This window comes from Rhinolophus ferrumequinum, chromosome 14 (assembly GCF_004115265.2).
Source record: "Rhinolophus ferrumequinum isolate MPI-CBG mRhiFer1 chromosome 14, mRhiFer1_v1.p, whole genome shotgun sequence".
Taxonomy (NCBI): Eukaryota; Metazoa; Chordata; class Mammalia; order Chiroptera; family Rhinolophidae; genus Rhinolophus; species Rhinolophus ferrumequinum.
The window spans coordinates 64,053,117-64,074,573 of record NC_046297.1 but is presented as its reverse complement, the minus strand read 5'-3'; the positions used below and the strand labels follow the sequence as shown (position 1 = coordinate 64,074,573).

Genomic DNA, 21,457 nt, shown 5'->3' with positions numbered 1-21,457 from the left:
ATGTTGTCACAAATGGCAGTATTTCATCTTTCCTTATGGTAGAATAGTATTCCATACACATGGGCAATAGACATATGAAAAAAAGTTCAAATCACTAATCATCAGAGAAATGCAAATGAAAACCACAATGAGATATCACCTCATACCTGTTAGAATGGCTATTGCCAACAATACAAATAATAACAAGTGTTGGAGAGGCTGTGGAGAGAAAGGAACCCTCATACAGTATTTGTTGGAATGTGGATCGGCGCAGCCACTATGGAAGGCAGTGTGGAGATTCCTCAAAACAATTAAGAACAGAATTACCGTATGACCCAGCAATCCCTCTCCTGGGGATCTACCCAAAAAATCTGGAAACATTTACCCATAACGATATATCCAGTTCTTTCATAGTCCTGCTCTCTCCTGTTCTGAAATGTGACATTGTAACCCTTGCTAAACTTGAGCCAGGCGAGTAGATTCTTTGGTTTTATCTGCAAGTCTGTGTAAAAGTGTCACTACTTTCTGGAGGTATTTGTAAAAGAGCAAAACTTCTTCGCTCTCCCAGAATCAGTTAGGCCTCCACTGTGTCATTAACACCAGTGGCTGAATTCTGCATTATCAGAGGTGATAACAGAAAATGGTACAGAATTGCTCATTGCACAGCATTCTTCAGAAAAGTTCCAGGCTCCCCTAGAGCCAATGAAAATATACGATACATTGGTTTTGAGTAAGAAATGATTAAAAGAAAGGCCAAATGGTATTTCTACTAAGTATTAATGATTCTGAATTTTACTGATGCAGGGTGGGCGTCTTTCCATTTCAGAATCTTGGATGAAGGTCTAAACCCTTGTAACGCAGGGTGACAGAACAAATGTTATCTAATCTCTAACTGAAGTCTAGAGGCATTCAACAGGACTCTATCAGGCAGACGTACGAGGCATGATACTGAAAAATATTTTTAACACTCTAATCTTTGAGTAGTAGTTCCTTGAGCATTTCATCTCTCCAAGCCTCAGCTTCTTCATCTGCTAAATGGGGATATATATGGTAGTTCACTTATGACGCAGGGCGAATATGAGCAACAGATGATCCCTTTGGCTCATTGGTAAGGTATTTGGTGACGTACATTGAACATCTTATACTGGGTACTGGCTACTTGCTGAAAAAAATTGTGGTCATGTTCCCGCCCCACCTCCCCATGCTCAACAGCCTTCTGAGTTGCCCAGTCAACCACCTGAGCTTGGTTCTGGAGGCCTTTCCTGAGCTGGTCTCAACCTCCTGCCTCTGTAAGCTCCACCAGCACAACCATCCTTCTCATCACAGTCGAAGAGGCACCGTTCCTGAGACCCGTGATTGACTTGCTCTTTGCTCTGTTCAGTTGGCTTCCCCTGTGAGGAATCCAATCCCTCTCGCCGTTGCTTCTGTCTGCCGGGTAAAATCAAGTTCAAAATTTGAAGCCCAACTCACAAATGTCCCCCTAGAGAAACTTCCCCTGCCCCTCTCTTGCCAACCCCTGAGGTCTGTGGTGTCCATACCAGCAACCAAGACCAAAAGGTTTCATACTCAATGCTACCCCTGGGATGAAAGGAAACATGATCCAGCAACTCAGGTCTCCTGCCCTCTTTCCACAGATGATTCTAACCTCACACACACACACACACACACACACTCACACACACACACACACACACATTCTAGGAACTGTGAGAGACTGATGAGCACTCAAGGCAGTCATCCTATATTTTCACAAAGCTAATTATCCAGCGATTTTAATAAAATTGTGGACATGTGATTGCGTGGATCCTCTGACCCACTCACTGCTGGCTGCCTCCTCAGAGAAGGCAAAGAGAGTTAGGTGCAGAGCTCACCCAGATAACAGAGAACAACAACAACAAATGAACTAAGGGGCTCTAATTCCATCAAGGGCCTCTGACAGTGACAGATACCCCCAAAGCAGGCGTCTGTGGTCACAGAAACAGTGACACCATTAGTCCCTGCGATATTTGGCTTTGATTCTGACAGTGACAAGACTCACCAGATAAGGCCACTGGCTGCAGTAACGGACTGGGTTTGGGCCGTAAAGCTGTCCACAAATAAAGGATTGATTTTGTTGACTGTATGTCAACAAAAGCAGATGAATTTTGGTATAGTGGCACCTTGAGTCCACAACGTCAAAACAGAATTGCGTCTCCTCCAATTAGAAAACAAACACGGAAACACTTCAGGATGTGTGTAAGTCATCAGATGAGAGATTGTGCTATTATTGTCCAACTAACCATAAATTCTCTACAGGTATGAAATGCCAAAAGGTTTCGTAGGCCTCGAGGAGGTGGGAGCAAAGCCTTAGAATAACAGCATGGAGTCTTTTGCATAACTTCGTACAACAATTCCCTTGATAGAGCCTCACAGAAACCATGAATGTAGGCAAGTAACCAGCATAATTATCCCCATTTCGCACATAAGAAAAATGAGGCTCAGAGATCTTGAGTGAATTCTCCCAAGGAGAGACTCAGGGCTGGAACCAGGCCCCAGTCAGTGTTTTTTTCCACCTTGCTCAACAGCCTCTGTACGCAGGGGGTTTCATGCACCATCAAATAGAGAACAGGAAATCAGAAATAGCGAGCTTCTGTAAAAGGAAATGGAAAGTTCCAAATCCCAAAGAAACCTGGTTGTTTCTGAAGTTATCCGGCACTAATAAACATTCACAGTTATTATTAGTAATAAAAGCAGAGTACGTTTTCCTATCTGTGCTTTTGGTACTCATTCTCCATGGAAAGTGTCTTACTGGGGAGAGAAAATAATATATTTAGAAGTGTAACGGGATTTGGCTTCAGACAGACTTGGGTTTAATACCAGCTCTAGTCTAGTGGTGTGACTGAGGGCAACTTACTTAATCCCTTTAAATCTGAATATCCTTATCCTGAAAATAGGGAAGATGATTCATGTAGGGTAAGGAGTAAACCAAACGGCATGTGAAAAGTGCTAACCAGAGTATGCCTGGTGTCGTAGGGGCTCAACACCTCCGTGCACCTAGAGAAACACACTTCTTCACTGCGTCTCACGGCTAACGATGGCTGGATCTCTCAGAGTGGCTTCATTTCATGTGGCCACCAGGGCTCTGCTCTTCATCCCACATCTCACCCTTTGTGAAGCAGCCATGTGTTCACGATTAGGAAACGAAAGTACTGTCTTCAGGTCTCTGCCACTGGGCCAGGAATGAAATCAGCCCTTTTTTTCCACAAGCACTAGGTCAAATCCTCTTGTTCCTTATTTATTGAGTTGCTGACTTATTAGTTCAAATGAAACATGCCCTAAGCATATGAAATAAACCCCGTACTGGGAAAACACGGGGTATCAGAGTTAATTTTTTTTTTAATATGATACTATATAATTATTTTTTAAATTAGTTTCAGGTGCACAAAACAATAGTTAGACATTTATCATTTATATCCCTCACACAGTGATAACCCCCCTCAGAGTTAAAATTTCTTGAGCTCAGTGCCAATCTCTTTGTGAAGAACTCCCACGTCCATCTGAGCCTTGCCAACAACTCGTCAAGTCGGCGAGGAAAGGCCATATTCTCTCCATGTCCCAAGTCAGGAAACGGAGCCTTCGAGTTGCCTCCTACAGTAGCTAAGCCAGAGTTCCAACTGTCATGGTTGCCCCCTTTCCTTTATGACAAGGGCTCCCTGCCATATGCTTCCCAAGTCACATTATGTCAAACTCCAACAGAAAGTACCCAAGGGTGAGCAGGGACAGCCCAGGGGGAGAGACACCTCCACCACTGACTCACGACCCGGGGGATTCTGCAACAGCCCTCAGCCGCTCTGACTCTTCACTTGTGAAATGGGACCGCTCCTTACTTGGTTTAGATTTAAGTCAGTACCAAATTACCAAGTAGCCTGATTCATTTCAGAATCTCACATGTGTAATATGTTTCCCAGAAAGCCATTCGAAAGAGTAGCCTTCTTTAAGTTTGCTGCCCATTTTACTAAGAGAAAATCTTTTCACATGTGCCCGCTATTTAGGGAGTGAACACTATATGCCAGGCCCTCTGCTAAGTTCCAGGGTACAGACACCAACCAGACAGACGCCATCGCCACCCTCATGGACTGACTGACTACTGGCAAAGAACGGACATAAGCGCTAAACCGTAAGAGTTATTCTAGAACCCAAATCCTGACGATTGCCTCATAGGAGAAGTAAATCTAGGAAGCGGTGACAGGGTTATTGGGGGGCACACCCTAGTCTCAGGGTCAAGGAGAGCTTCCCCGAGAAAGCGATGTTTAAGGAGAAAGCAGAAGGATGAGTACAAGTTGGCCAATTGAATGGGGAGCAATGACACTAAAGCATAGAGACCCAAATGGAAGGAAAGGAAATGAGAACTAGGTCAGCAGGACAGTGCTGCTGTCCAAAGCACTAACTGGTGATGGCTTTGGTCGCTGTACATCTGGGTGTCTAGCCCAATGCTCATGCCAGGTAATGAATCTGATATTTACAGAAGCGAGACCTAAACAGACAAAGACTTCAGTGGATTAACTTTTCTTTCTCCTTCTCTTCCTCTCCCACCTTCTTTTCCTACTTGATTATCGTCTCACTTTCTAAGTATGGTAAAAGAAGTAGAGATAAGATTTCCTACAGAACTATGGGTGTTCGAAAGGTACAAACTTCCTGTTATAAGACGAATAAGTTCTGGGGATCGAATGCACAGTTTCCTGATTATAGTTAATATCACTGTATTGTACACTTGATAGCTGCTAAGATAGCAGATCTTACAAGTTTCCACCACCACAGCCACCCCCCAAAAAGAAGAAGACGGTAACTGTGTGAGGGGATGCAACTGTTTACTAACCTTTAGTGGCAGTCCTTTTGGATAAAGCATATTATGTACATCAAATCATCGTGTTGTTCACCTTAAATTTACACAATGTTATATGTCAATTATATCTCAATAATGCTGGGGGAAAAATAAAATTCAAAAACAGTTTGAGAGAGACAGAGACAGGGGGACAGAGACAGAGAGAAAGAGAGAGACTGTCCAGCAAAGTACCCAGGAAGGAAAGGGACCAGTGTAAGTGGCCAGCCAGCAGTCTTGGCCACCAAGCCAAGGTAAAGAGGAAGCTCTTTGCTATTAAATCAGCCACAGTAAACCAATGGACCTGCAATAACTAATTGCATACCTCCTTTCTGCAAAGCCCCCTTGCAGTCTAGATAGAGGTAGGACAATGACAAGTAAGACAGTTTGCTTCCTCCCAACCTGGAAGCTCTTCAGAACATATTAACAACCTCAGTCCTCCCTCTCCTTTCTCTCCATAACTCCCCAGTCCCTTCCTTCCCCTGTGATAACTGCCAGTGGCCTTTATCCCCTCCATCCTGAATAATGGCAACAGTTCCCTTACCTCCCCTGAGACAGACTGGATCCCACCCCACCCACCTCCACCTCCTCCTCCAGTCCACCCTCCTCCCCAGGGTCCATAAAGGGCGGGTCCTCCAAGGCAAATCCCAAATGCAGTTGCCACAGGCCGGCTTCAAAACCTATTGGGTGCATCACAGTTTACAAGATAAAGTCCTACCCCTTAACATCACAGCTTATACGTAGGACCTGGCCCTGCCTCCCAGGGAGTCTCAGCCTTCTCCAAGCCCACTACTGTGCCTGGTGGTCCAGCGACATGAACTTGCTTCTGGTTTCGTGCCGTGTCTCCCCCAGGCCCTCTTCAATCCAGCTGATCTACTGGCAAACACATCTCTAAATTCCGTCTCAGGCATCCCCCACTCCCTCTGCCCCCCACCCGGCTCCGGTGTCCTCCAAGGACTCTGTGCATATATTTCTCCCTGAACTATCGCCTGTTGTGTGTTCGTTAGTATTTCATCTATCACACCAACATCCCTGGAACTCCCAGCAGGCAGAGAGCTCTGAGATCAGGGAATGTTGTTCTCAGGGCTCGCAGTGGTGTCCTGTAATGCAACAGGAATTCTGGGGATTTTTATTAAAGGGAGTGAGACCGCTGTAGCAATAGAAAACATAGTCAACATTGTAAGGTACATCTAAGGGGAGACCACAGAGTAGATTATGGGAAGGACAGACTAGAGGTGGGACAACTCGCAGGAAGGGAAAGGATACCAGGTGGAATCGGCACTACACCCAGGCTCTCAGGCTTTGCATCCCAGCTCTACCAGATGTTATCGCTGAAACCTTGAGCACATCAACTCTAGGAGTCTTGTTTTATTTATGAACAAAACGGAAATAATGAATCATTCTGGATCATCTCATCAGGTCTCTGGGAGGACATTGCAAAATATAAATTCCAGCACAATTACTAAGGCTAATAGTTAAAATCTAAGTAAGTGCAAAATGAGCCAGTCTCACTGTACCCTCGAATTGAGTTCCTCGAATGTCGAACTGAGTTCCTTCCTGAGGTCGGATGCGTCCCAGAACTCCCCAGTGTTCCCCTGTGCAGTGAGAGGCTAAGATGACCCCTGCTTGCCTGTCACCTGTAAGCTGACTTTGGGTATCTGAAGAGCTGTCGTGTGGAAGGCGGAGGGAATTAATTGTGTGAGGCAGTGTGGCAGTTACCAGGGGACAGGTATTGGCTCCACATAAGGAAAGACTTTCAAACTGTCAGAGCTGTCCAAAGGCTGCTTGGGCTAGAAGAAGGGGGGTGGGCTGGGAACTCATGAACCTGGAGGTGATGAGTCCACAGATGGGTGACCACCGCATGCAAGAGAAAGGTCTGGCCAGTTACATAGTTTCCTTCCAATTTTGAAATTCCACTGTCTGCTGCCCCTGCATGTACCTCTGCCATTGTGTGTGTTGCTCAGACTGTAATTGTCAGTTTATGACATGAAATGATTGATCCTCCTCCACCCGGATCACCCAAAACACAGGGCCTGGGTCTCCTTCAACGTGGGGCTCCTACGACGGCTCCTGGAACACAGTCACTTGTCAGTAATTGCTGGTGGAATGCACAGGGGGATGAATGAGTTACTCTGAGTTCACTGACGTGACACTGAAAGCCCCAGGGGAAATATGAAGAGGACTTTAAATTTGGGCTCAGATGAGTTCTTTCACAGTGAGGCTGGTGTGATGGTTTTGGTCTAGATCAGTACCTTCCAGCATGAAGTCTCTTAATTTTCTAGGAGTCTGCATTTCAACATTGAAAAAATAAAAGCTATTACAAGTTAGGCGTTTGTCCATGTGACAGAGTGCCCAGGTTTCAAAAATCATCCAGTTTCTCTGCATTAGCTGGGAATTTATCAACTTGGTATGGTGACTTTATCTCATACACAAACCATCACTCTGGAACCTTCCACATAGTATCTCATTTAAACTTGACACGAAACCTGTATGTTGGGTCACGTTGTCTGTAGCTTACAGACAAGACGACTCGGGCTCCAAGGCGTTTTGTGACGTGCTCAGTGATGAAAGCGTACATGTGGGAGGTGGAATTTCCATCCAGTCCTGCCTGGCCTCTTAGCCTGTGCTCCCCACATCTAGCACTCAGCTTCATTTCAGAGAGAGGTTCCTCTTATCTGTGTTTCTATCAAGATGCTTGAGATGGGGCGGGGGGTCCATCCTGGCCATTAGCCGTCCCCCTCCCAGGAGGAGAACAATGCACAGAGTGTTCTCTGACCACTCAGAAACCCGGGGTTAATGAGAGGCAGATGCTCCTGACCTCAGACTTCCCAGCCTCACCGAGCCCCCAGACCCCCTCTTCCAGCAGAATCCCCTTCTTACCCTCAAACGATAGCACATAGAAGAACACTGGAAATCTCCCAGGCTTTTTATTCTGGACCTTATATTTTTCTAGCGTTGACAACTTAATACATGTCCACACTTCCTTTTATGGGGAAAGATAAGACTCTGATGGTAATCTGAGCACCAGGGAAGGAAATGCCACATTCCTCCGTGTAAATATTTGACCAAGCTTTCTCCAGGCCATGCATCATTGTGCTGAGGCCCTGCGAAAAGCTTCAGGCCCGCAGATCTGCAGGTGAGATAGCCTGGCAATGAATTATGAGAGGGCTTGTTTCAAAACCAAGGCCAGCGCTGTGTATGCCAGGGGTCGGTGGGAGGGGGATGGCTTCATGTGCCCGGAAGCTGTTCTGAGGAAGTCAAGATTAGAGCCTGGTCTCGGCTGGGCTGGAGTTCTTTCCTTTGGTCCACTTCATTCAGGAGAAAAGCCATCTGTTGATGGCTTTAAAAAAAGACATGACTGCAACTGTGTCGCTAATGCTCACGTCTTTTTGCAAAGTGCAAAATCAGGAACAACCTGAAGGTCCATGAGAAATGACTGAGACAGATCCATCGATGCAGTGGGTGAACAATAATAAAAGTATTGGTAATCCCAACGAGCAATTATTGACTGCTGACAATATGCCAGGAACTACTACAGACTCTTTTCACGCAATCACCTCATTTAATCCTCACAACATTCTCTTAAGGTCTCTTTAAATATGTATTACCCCATTTTATCACTGTAGAAATGGAGGCAGCGAGAGGCTGAGCAACCTGGCCAGGGTTGTCCAGTAAGCAAGTGATGGAGCCGAAAACTACGCAGCCACTGGGAATGAGATTATAAATGAATATCTATTGACTTAAAAATATGGTCGTGATATTAAAGGGGCAAATACAGTTTCCAACGTGTGTGATGCCATTTTTTTTTTTAATTAAAAGCAATGAGGAATCACCTCGCACTCATTAGGATGGCTACTAGTTAAAAAAATCACACAGACACACACACAAACAAAGACAGAAAACGGGAAGTGTTGGTGCGGATGTAGAGAAATTGGAACTGCTCATGGGAGTGTAAAATGGTGCAGCTTCTACGGAAAACAGTGTAGGGGCTTCCTCAGAAATAGAAAAACAGGCTTATCCTATGCTCTTATAATTCTACTTCAGGGTATATACGGAAAAGAATTGAAAGCAGGACCTTCGGGAGGTATTTGTATATCATGTTCAGAGCACCATTATTCACAATAGCTAAAAGGCAGAAGCAATGCAAGTGCCCGTCAACAGATGGATGTGGTCTCTGCATACAATGGAATATGATTTGGCCTTAAAAAGAAAGGAATTCTGACATATGGATGAATCCATGGCTTCATTCATCCATGGCTACAGCATGGATGACTCCAAGGACTTTATGCTAAATGAATAAACCAATCACAAAAAGACAAATACTCTATGAGTCTACTTCTATGAGGCCCCTAGAGTAGTTAAATTCAGAGACAGAAAGTAGAATGGTGATTGCAAGGGCCTGAGAGGAGGGAGAATAGGGAAATATTGTATAATGAGTACAGAGTTTCAGTTTTGCAAGACAAAAAGAATCCTGGAGAATGGTTGCACAAGAATGTGAATATACTTGAAACTACAGAACGGTACAATTAAAAATAGTTAAGATGGGAGGGCAAAAGAAGACCAAAATCTTCCTCCTAAGGAGGTTGTGATATTCAAGGATTTATGGTGTCTGTGTTGACCAAGCTCTAATTTTGTTTGTTTGTTTTGACAAGCTCTAGTTTTTGAGTCGTGGTACAGGGGGCACGGAGACATTCTGGCTGCCTTAAGCTAGTCATTTTAAGATCTGTTAGAAGTAGCCAGACAGAGCCATGTTCAAATAAATCCTGGGTCCACCACTTTCGGCCATGTGACTTTAGAAAACTGTTTAACCTCTCTGTGCCTCAGTTTCCTCTTCTATGAGGATCACAGTACCTGCTTCACATATGTATCAGAAGGCACGGATAGCTCTTAGTCGTAGAGGTTGAATAAATGTTCGTTTTCTTCTCCATCTGCACACACATTGCCTAAGGATTTTTAAACATACACACCAGTTGTGCCTCTTCTCAAGGCCAGCTCTTAAAGTCAAGCAACAAAGAGAAATGAGGGAAGGAAACATATTAAAAGAAGGAAGTGCTGACCACGTTGAGCTAGTTTAGAGCAGAGTTCAGCAAGCTGCAGCCTCTGGGCCACGTCTGGCCTGCCTTCTGATTTTTGAAATAAAGTTTTATTGGAACACTGCCATGTTCACTTATTTATATATTGTTTATGGCTGCTTTCTCTATATAATGGCAAAGTGCGATAGTCAGGATAGGGATTGTATGCCCCACAAAGCCAGAAATACCTACTTCTTTACACACATACACACACACAAAAAAAAAAAAAAAAATTGAAAAGAAAAGGTTCCCAGCCCCTGGTTTAGGGTATATGTGGTATTTTAGCAGAGGATGACTGAGACACCTCATTTTCCTCTGGAGATCTCCAAAATGAAGTGGTGTGTAACGGCAAGCTGAGAGAAGGAGGCCCTTCTGTTCCAAAGCAGTCTGGGGACCGCCTTCCACCAAATTCCTTCCACCCTTCTTTATACTAGTGACTGGTGTCAAGTCTACAAAACCAACGTGTGGCTGTCCAATGGGAGAAACTGGTTCTCTACCGATAGATCAATTGGTTAGATCTTAAACAACTTCAATAAGAAAAAAGGTCAATGATTCTACGAGGCCAATAAAAAGAGTCCCGGCATATCTGAGTGGTTAACCCTGTGATACTGAAATGACTCATCAGACCGTATTACTTTACTATTATTGATTTCATTGGTTTCACTCCCCACTGTATTCATTCCACAAATACTGCTGAGAACATCCTGACACATGCCAGAGCTAGCCGCAGAGGCTCTAGATTTGCCCCCAGCGTTTTTTGTGTTTTTTTTCTCTTTTCTTTAATAAAAAGAGCCTTTGGTTTCTTTTCAGCAGTTGAAGAAACTTTCCAAGTTTCTGCTTTACTCCAGTCTGTAGACTCAACCTCTGAGTTACTGATTTGGGCAATAACAGGAATAAAGTGCTGAAGGACGGTCTAGAACAGTAATTAAATTGGTGTGGGTGTTTCCAAGTTTGGGAAGGAAGACAGGCGGCTCTCTGGGTATTTCAAGCAGATAGGGCCTTAATACCGGGAAGGAAAAGTTTAAAGAACTGTGGGATGGGTTAGAGTACATCAGTAGGGAAATTGACAAGAACTGACATCCGGGAAGTAAAGTAGTGGTGAAGTGGATAATTCTCAGGAGGACGAGTGGAAGGAAGCCGCTGGCAACATCCTACATCATCTCCTGATGCCTACTCCCCGACAGCTGCTGCGAGAATAAGGATGTCTGCTCAGCCTTCAAAACACCACACCGGCCTCTCTCCTTGGCAGAATCTACCCCTGAACCCTGCTGGCAAAAGTCTAGGGGATGTGGTGCCAAGCTAGCTTCTCTCACGCAGGGGAGAATGTAGAAGGCAGGAGGGGACAGTGTTGAGATGACAGTAAATAACCCAGCTTGGGGGTAGATGTGGGGAGACTTCCTAAATAATCTGAGGCCAGAGACTGGGTTGGCCAAACCCTGGCAATGGTCACTGATTCATCAAAAAGGAGTTTCCCTTTCAAGGCTGCAAGAGGGAAGTACCAGCTTCCCAAGAAATGTTATCTTATGCAACCAAAAGAGGAGGCAGCTAGATAGCCTGAATTTCTCCCCATTCTACGTTCAAAATAGATAACTGCAAGCAACCTGTCTTTCCTGGAGAAAGAAAGCTCTGAGTTCTAGTTACGAAATCAAAGGGCAATATAGCTCTCCTATTGGAAATGTAAGTGGCAAAAGATTTCTCTCTGAACGCATTTCATAGGCAGTCTGGGATTGTTGTGCCAAGAAGGGAGGGAGAAGCTGCCAACTGCAGTGGTTGTCAGGGCAACGCCCAGAGTGAGATCCCAGCATCCCTATCTTGGCATTGCCCTCTCTCGCCTCAGGAGCCCCCTGCTCTCCTTTTCAGAGACACAGCAGGACCTCTCCAGATAACCAGCCCACTGTCAGCACATCTTTCCCTCAAAGTTTAGATCGACAGAAACCTTGCAGTACTGGGAAGAGAAAGGTGCAGCATCAATTAAGCACCTACTGTTTCCTTTACTAAGTGAGGCACTTTGTGCGCCTAATGTATCAAATCCGCAAAGAGATCTTTAAGATAAGCCCATTACCCCCGATTTCCAGATGAGGAAGCAGAGGCCAAGAAAGGTAAAGTAACACTTCTGAGGTCACACACCCACTGCTCTGCTCCAGAGAACATGGTGAGTCCCCAGTCCCTACTGCAAGTGAATCCTGAATTCTGTGAGGTGGCCGTGGGTCACAGGGAGGTTATAGCATCCTCCCAGCTTTGCAGAACCATGGAGAAGCTGGAGCCTCTCCCTTCTGACTTCCCTCCCTTCACCCTTTACCCCAGGAAAATGTGGGACAGGAGAATCTCACCATTGCCAGCGATAATAGCTACAGAGTTCCACTCCCACCTCAGCTTCCCTCTGTGTCATGTCCCCAGGGAGGTGAAAAAAGGTAGCAGTTTAGAGACTGGGGTCTATATAGATTTTTAAAATTTCAGGTGAAATTCCTCTTAGGGTATTTTCTTTGTTTTTTGTTGTTGTCTGATTGACCTTCCACTGCTTATTAATCAAATAAATACTTACTTGTGATAGAAAAATAGAAATCATGGGTATGCCCAAAGAAAAGTAAAATCTATAAACACATTACAAAAATAAAATCCATAGGTGCTCTGTAAAGACCATGAGTTCAGCACTTTATGTTTCTTCTCCACACCCCATCTCACGTACTTCCCGGTGTCTGTTAACAATTCTTGAAATTTTGGGATCCAGATCAATTGCTACGGAAATATTATTTTATGTATCATAAACAGTCTGGATGCATTTCAGGTTTTAATTCAGTTTTATAACCATCATGGTGACATTTCAGCTTCTCTCTTCTTTAATCGTGTCACTACTCACTGCCAGTCCTTTTCTGTGGTTCCCATCTAGTTCTGCGCTCTTAATTGTGTTTTTCACGCCTCAATTTGCAAATGTGTCTTAAAGAAGTTTTACAAGGAGGGTTTATGGATACCTTATTTTGTCTCCTTTGCATATTCAGTGATATCATCTTTTCCTGCATATGTGAATGCTAACTGGACCATATATGTAACGTTCCTGGATCATGTCCTTTTCTTCCTTAAACCCTACAGATGTTATTAAATTATCTTCTGGTATTTAGCGTTTCGGGAAAAAGATGAAGGCTGGTTTAATTTGATCATCAGAAACCACCTGTTGTTTCATGTCTGGATAGTCATGGAATCCTGTATTTATCTTATTAGGCTGATACTTTCGCCAGGATATTAATACATAGATGTGAGCCTCCCATCCTTGGTTTTTCCTGACTCAGGGCCCGTTCTTTCTGTCTCCCTTGAGTTTTCATTCCCTTTAGCTAGGGAATGCTTACTTATGCTACAAGGTTCCACATTTTCTGACCAATGTTTCTGAAACCTCCATTAGTGTTACTCTTACTCTTTCAACTCTGTCTCCCTTTTCTAAATTCTGGGAGACTTTCTCAAATATGTGACCCACACTAATGAAACCCCTTCATACATCAGCAAATGCCAAAGGATGAAGTCAGTGTGTCAGCATTTTCAAAGCCAGGAACAGTGATTTGCTCTGTGCACCACCCTGGGGGTCCAATTTTCTTCTCCAATCCACAATTGATGCTCACAGCTCCCAGCCCAGTTCTTGCTTAATAGCTGGCTCTCACCTGGATGCCATACATTGATGATGCTCCCGTCTTCTCCAGCCCTCAGCCCAGCTTCTAGTTCTCAGAGACAAGGCAGGATGGAAGCAGCCCACCACCTGACACACAGAACTAGCCAGAGTATCCTTCAGAGCTCTGATGGGGTTACGTGCCTCCCTGGGGTCATTTCAATCTCCCCTATTTTCTGTCCAGCGCTTTCCTGTGGTTCCCAGAATCTGCCTGGATTGGGAGAAATGGTAGGAAAGGGAACCAAAGAAAGGAGAAAAAAATACTGTTTGTAAGACTAACTCCTGAGGAAGAAAACTGTTTCATGAAGGAAAGCAAGAGTGTGCCCTACGCTGGAAGGCGGTCCTCGGTCCGGGTCCACCGACCCCACAATGTGATGAATTGCTCCGGATTCTGGCATTAGGCTGTACCATCAGCCTTAGCTTTCAGTCTCACTCACTGTTTTAACAAGAGCTGAATGGCTCGGCTTTGGGGGGTCACCAGTCAGTTGCCATTTTGAACTGGAAGTCAGCGGGCAGCTTACTTGGGACTTTTCCAACTTCCAAGCAGCTGTCATCTCAAAGGGTCAAAATATACATATCCAAAAACTAAAGCCCGTGGTGGCCTGACCTGTCTCTCTCTTCTACACAGTCTAGTGGAAAACTTGTTCGAAGAGCAAGAGACAAAAAGAGAGACAACTTTGTTCTTTTATTTAATTGTTTTTGTGAATGCTCTTCACAGAATCTTTCAAACTGAAACTTGAGTTTTCTCTCAATGTCTCAGCCTCTGCAGCGTGTCCCAGCAGCGGGCTGTCCACTGCTCTGCTCAGTGAAGTCCCATTTCTCACAGCCAGTCATTAGACTAGAGAATGAATACAGGCTCCTCTTTCTCACTTGGAGGCCCCGATGGTTTGTCCTGGGCAGGGCGGCTAAACAGGAAGCGGGGAAGATTACCACACACACCCTCTGACCTTCGGCTGTAAATTTCAGACACCCCGTTACCTCCATCCCTTCCAAACTTCACTTCCTTTCCAACTCTGAGCTCTCCGTCAGTGGAGGGGTTGAACCCCAAGCTTAAGAACATGTAACATGCATACCAAGAGGAAAACAAGTTTGAAAAGAAACCAACATGTTGGAGAAAGAAAGTTCTGAGTTCTAGTTACTAAACCAAAGGGCATGTTCATATTAAGAAGGCATAGTTGTTTCAGGGGAAGGCTCTGGCCCGCCCACGTTCACATCCCAGCTTTGCTACTTAGTATCTGTACTACTATAGCAAGTTATTTCACCTCTTTGTGCTTTATGTTTTCCTCTATAAAATGGGATAGCAAGAGTACCAACCTCATAGAACTGTTGTGAGGCTTAAATGAGTTAATATATTCAAAGTGCTTTAAGAGATAAATGCTCCCCATACCTGTTAGCTACTCCTATTTCCTATTACACGGCAAGAGCTTCAGGGCATATGATTGCTAGGTTCTCTATCCTACTCTTTAGTCCTTCTGCTCTCCAGGAATCCCTGCCCAGGTTGCAACACCCAAGAAGACTACCAGGAAACAAAGTCGGAGCCTTTTACTAAAAGGGCAAATACACCATTACCATGCTTCCCCCAAGAGGATGATTACCCGGCCACTCTTGGTCGCAAGTGCGGCTCAGGCTCAGGTCTGAAGTGAAGCCATCCACGTTGCAGAGTAGCCATCCATCCTCCTACTAGACAAAGATGCCCAAGCTGCCACTCCCATCCAGGGACTGACTGCGAATAGGAATTGACACGACCCGCCTGGTTGATGGAAGCCTGTTCTGCTTACACACAGTGGCAGAATGTGCAAAAAGAGCTCCCCCTGAACAGGCCACACTCTGACGAGTGACGCCTTCCTGGAGGGCAGACTGTGAACATTTCCTTGTGTCTGGTCTTCTACGGAGAGGGACAAACACGCTTTGGCACCGCGACAACTTTCCCGTCCAAGTCTCTCCGTAACTCTACCGACTGGGCACGTGTGTCCACCCCAGTCAGTTAAGGAAACTGAGGTTCTGAGCCTCAGCGGTAGAAGCAAGATGAGGAGCAAGCTGATCCCAGCCCACGTCCATGCTGCTTCCGCCCTGCCTCCCAACAGCAATGTGTGTACGTGTGTGTGCAAAGGTGAGGCCCCTCTTCAGGCAGTAGATAGGCCAGGTGCAGAAAACAAAATCATCAAGAACCTTGGAATCCTTTGAGCTTCCAGAAGCTTCTGTGGTGTGTCTATTGGGGGAGGTCCTTCAGATTCTCTTTGTAGAAGTACACTTCTCTCCTGCTTTCTCCTCAAGTGTTAAATAAAATTTGCTCGCGTACCTGACAGCAAGACGCCAACAAGGTTTTCTCAGGTGTCAACGGGCCTCAAGTTTTCCATCTGTAAAATGGGAATTGTAGTATTGATTTTGCAGGGTGCTGAGAAGATTACAAGTAGTGTATTGATGGAATGTTTGCTTGAGAGATGACATTCTTATGCATTAAGCAAATTAGCCTTCCCAATATTCCCTGATATTTCTAATCTTTCCCTGACCTCCCCCATTGTGGTAGTTAGACATAGTAGCACCAGGTGATTCAGAGAAGAGAAATATCAACAGAAGCAGAGAAAAGGCTTTTTAATTTCCCTAAGTGTAAATATTGGTTCCAACACAGCGACTCCCTAATATCAAAAATAGGCTATTTCCTGTGTCCTGAAATTAAGTAAAGGTTTCATGGGATGGGGGATGGAGAGGAGAGGATTCCTTGAAATGGGGCCTCATGCCTCGTCTCCTAAGTGACAGTTGAGGATGGGAGGTTGGCACCGGCAGAACCCCGAGTATTAGGGCGCCTACAAAAGAGGGGTCCTGTGTTTTCTTTGCCAAGAAAGTGGCAAGTTCTCAAACACTCAGCATGGTGGGAGCAGAAGCAATATTTCCAGGTAGCCAGGAGTAGCCAAGTGCCAATGGGAAGTCTCGAGGAAGAGGTGGGCCTGGCCTACAGCAGAGCGAGCCAAGGGATAAGAGAGAGGAGGTACAGCGGCCATCACAGAGGGACCAGGAAGCCCTGAATGACTGTGACCTTCAGTGAGTGAGACGGGAGTCTTTGGGAGATTTTGTGCAGGAAAGTGACACATCAGGACAGATGATGTCAAAGGAGTATATGGCAATTGCAATGAAAATAGAAGACGGGGGAGGCACACCAGACTTAGGCAGAAAGATCAAAGGCCACCGGGACCAACCTTTTCCATTACATTGATTTGCCCTGAGATGGTGCAGCCAACAGAAGACACATCTAAATGGCTGGGGGTGGGCTGCTACAGGATACTTTGGGGGATCTTAGAAGAAAACCTGTGTGGGTCAACCAGCTGCTACAGCTGAGCTCTCACCCCACACCCTGTATCCTCAGAGGCCAGAACAACACTCAGAAAGAGGCATCCGGCCTGATCAATGTAACCAAAAGTAACAAGACCAGACCACCTCATCAAAGAGGGGGCAAAAACGGAACAGTAATGTCTTTTCCATATTGGATCAGAGCAAAGAGAAGGTCTGGGCAGAGCTCTCCATACTATGCATGACAAAGAAAGTGGGGGATGGCATTTCAACTATGCAAGCACTCTAGAACACAAAAGGGAAAGGAAATACAATCTGCAAAAGAACAATAAAAAACTCAGTATGGAGTCATTTATACAAGACTCAGAAACAAGATAATGAAGCAATAGGCTGGGATGAAAAGGGAGATTATTGGGTTAAGGAAACAAGTGAGGGCCAAAGCAACATCCTTATAGATCAAATAAATAAATGTAAACCAGCGGAGAACAGATGAGGCATGGCAAAGTCCTCAAACAATGACAAGAGGAAAAGGCTTTAGAACAATGGCAACGCATGCAAAGGAAAAAGAGAAACTGAATAAATCAGTTAGAGATGACGATAAATAAGGATTTCAAAGTTGGCCCATATAACAATCACTTCTGCTCCTGAACGAAAGTACCCAATACATGTTCCAGAGATGGAATTTCATCAGTTATTTTTTGATATAAAACAGTAAATCTGCAAATCATAAGAAATTAATATATTAGAAAGAGTACAATTTACATGGAGACACTGAGCATACCCGATCAACATTAACTATACAGAATGACTCCATCCGTGCAGAAAAGGGGAGTGAAGTGGGATGCAGCTGGCCTCAGATTTCTCCACACTGGTATTTTTCCAGAAGAAATCATAGTTATGTCCACAAAGCCCAAATAAAGAAAAGTATAATTCACGGATATTAAAACTGAAGACATTCTCAAACAGAAAAGAATTCAGGAACTTTATGAGCCCTTTTGGAAAATATACTGGAAGACTAATCCCATAATAAGATGAATTTATTAAACACACACACATACACACTCGCAAACACACACCAATAGTAACTGATGTCTTGAGGGCTTGCTACATGCCTCTAGAATGAAGATGTTATAGTTAAAAGAACTAGCGATGAGGATTAAATCCATTTACATAAGTGTAAATAACAGCACAACAGCAAAATGTCTGATTGCTGAACAGATTTATAATCAATCATTTTAAGTTTAAAATTATAAAAGTAACAAAAATCAGGAGGCAAAAGAATGAAGATGGGAAAATTATCAGAGTATGAATCACTTCATCTTTATAGTAGGAGATTAATTAGTACGGCCTGAAAAATGGAAAGATGTTAAGTTAAAAGGAAATAAAAAATGACCCCAACTTATTTGATTTCATTAACGTTTTGCTTATTCTCACTTAGGGAGATATTTGAGGAAATACTGTCACTGGCAATGGAGAAAAAAAAACATGATCTAAATTTCAGCAATTCCGTTAGTTTCACTTCAGTTTATATTTCTTTGGTTACGTTTAAGGGAAATTAAGTAAATGTTTCCTTGTATTCAGTATGTCGAGTATGATCTCTGACTAGTTAGGTAGCTTTTTAATCTACCTAAATAGCCTTCCATACTCCCAATCCAGGAACATTTGGAATGATGTCCACCAAGGATCAACGTTAGTCATTTCTTACTGGTAGAATTTTGGAATGAGTTGTTGCTTTCTTCATTGTACTTGAAAAATACTTTGAAACTTTATTTTATTATGAGCATTGATCAGTTAATAAGAAATAAAGTTATTGTGTTTAAATATATGTTTACTTAAGTTTTACATAGTGATAAATCACTATTTGATGGTGTCCTAAAATCAGAATTATTGCTCGATTTTAACTGATGCAGTCAGGACTTGCTATGTGCCAAGAGCTCCGCAAGGGCGTTATAGAAACATTGCCACTTTCTTTAAGCCTCGCAACTTCATGAGTATGCTCCCATTTTAAAGATAAGAAAATCACTGCTCCTGCATGTTAAGTGATGCCATCACACACTTGCAAGTGGCGGAGAGGGAGCTGAAATCCATGTTTTTAATTCCAAGTCCATTCATCCATTTATCAGTTTTGTACTGAGGCCCCACTGTCCCACACATTGTGTATGCTCGACTGTGGCACAATTCCTAGACTTCCTCCTGATGACTAACTTTCACTAAGAATTTCTTCTTTCAATGGTTAAAGTCGATGGCAACATTTCATACTGATTCAGAGACTCTAAACCACCTCAAAATGGCACATCTATTTAGCTTTATTTTTTATCTTCTCTTTGAAGAAAAAAATACTTACTGGTTTTACATATGCCCTGCAGATTTATTTTAAAAATCAAATATACTGCAATCGGAACGAGGATGCTTGTCATGATTCTTTCAGCTGCACATTCATGCCTTGTGTATTTTCCGCATGTGGCTATATTTCACATTTTTAAAAAAGTTTTTTTTAAAGAAAACTGCTAAACACAAACATGATTAATCAGTTTATTTCACTTAATAAATTAAATTTTGATCTGTGATAAACAGTAAAACAGATTAAGCATATTCATATAAATGTATATAGGATTGTGTATTATTTACCTATTGCTATGTATCAAAGTACCCCCCAAATTAGCACCTTAAAACAACAAATCTTTATTATCCCAGGAACGCTGGGTCAGGAATACAGGCACAGCTTAGCTGGGTGCCTCTTGCTCACTCTTTCTCACACAGCCAGAATCAGCGTCTTGACTAGGGCAGCCATCCCCACGCTCAACTGGGGAGGAGCTGCCTCCAAACTCACCCCTGTTGGTGGGTCTCAGGTCTTCGCTGGCTGTTGATCAGAATCCTCAGTTATGTTACCACATGGATTTGTCGATGGGTCAACCTACCACAGGGCAGTTAGCCTTTCCCAGAGTGAGGGATCTCAGAGGGAGAAGGCCAAGATGGAAGCCACAGTCTTTTTATAACCTAATCTCAGAAACTGCGGTCAATCACTTCTGCTTTGTTTTATTCATTTGAAGTGGGTCGCTAAATCCAGCCCTCACTCAAGAGGAGGAGATGACACAGGACTGTGAATGCTAGAGGTGGGAGTAACTGGGAGTCATGCTGGAGGTTGCTTGCTAAAGATTGAAAAGCCGTATACCAAAATGTGAGCAACGATTGCCTCTAGTAGTGGATTGGAGTTATGGGTGGTTTTTTCATTTTATTTGTATTGCTGTTCTAAATTGTCCATGATGCATTTACAGAGTGCCTCGTTCAAGCCAGGCACTGAAGATACAGTGCTGAGTAAGCAGAATGTCTGCCTTCAGGAAACTCAGTCTAGAAGGCAGGGATGTTAATAAAGAGATTCTCTTAAAATATCTGCTGACTTCAGAGACAGAAGTAAACATTTCATCAACAGCTATTCATTGAGCACCTACTATGTACAGGCATTACAAGATACTGGAAACCACTGACCTCAAAGAGCTCATCGCATACTGCAGGAGACGGACACCTTAACAGGCAATCTCAAGATAACGTATAAAATGCTAAGAAGGAGCAGAGCGTTTTCTTCAAAAAGAGACTGCTTGAGATGGGAGAGCAGAGGAGTGGATTAGGGAGTCAAAGAAGGTTCTTTGGGGAAGGTTATCTAAGCGGAGACTATGTTAGCCAAGCCACAAGTTGGCAGAGGACAGTTTTAGTTGTAGGAACATCCTAGGCACAGGGTGCTATGACAGCCAAGAGAAAAACAGCACGACTGAGAGACAGTGGGTGGGATTTTTAGACAGTTTCATCAAGGTCAGGTTATGGAACACTCCAAACTGCAGACCACAGAAAATGGCATCCTCGAGAGCAAAGACACAGCAGATGTTCTGTTTAAGGATGACCTTGTACTTCCTTCAGAGGAAGTATGACTACATGGGGAGCTCAGCACCTGGGGAGCAGGTGACCTTGACATGAGAGGTTAAGTTCATCTAGAGTGGTCCTCCCAGACTGCCTTCCTTAAATGCCAATGAGGTCTGGGCTAGAAGTTCATGGTAGCTCACTCTAAGCTCTACAGAACCATGGGATGTGTGTTGAAACAATGAGTCACACAAGTCACAGCCAGTGTTATGGAGAATGACAGAAAAAGGTGAGTTCTCAAAACAAATTAAGAGGACTCAGTTGGGGACCTCGTAGAAGGAGTAATCAGTGGGGGAGGTGTCAACAACAGCAGAGTAGAGCCAGAAGCAGGATGGGAGAAATTATTAGTTCCCACCAAAGTGGGACAACTGTCTGATTTTACTATTCCAGAGCAGGGTGACTTTGGGCAAATTCCTTACTCTTTTTGACCTAACTTTCACACCTATAAAATAAGGATAATGTCACAGGACTGCTAGAAGGACGAGATGAGATTCTCTCCATGAAAGAACAAAGCACTGTGCAACCATAAGATGATTTTACTATTAGTATAAGGCAGGGGATAGGATGTGATTGCGAATGTCTGAATTCCGGAGCCCAAGCTTGGATTCAAATCCCAGCCTTCCAATGAATGACCAGCTGTATGATCTTAGGCCAGTTACTTAACTTCTCTGAGTCTCCAATTTCTGGTACATAAAATGG

The 21,457-nt window shown here is 44.0% G+C and overlaps 1 long non-coding RNA gene across 1 annotated transcript in view; it reads right to left on the bottom strand.

The window, feature by feature from the left end:
- LOC117033825 (uncharacterized) overlaps window positions 1-21,457 on the bottom strand; it is a 429,465-nt gene that overhangs the window by 60,984 nt on the left and 347,024 nt on the right. The gene's annotated exons all lie outside the window — the stretch shown is intronic.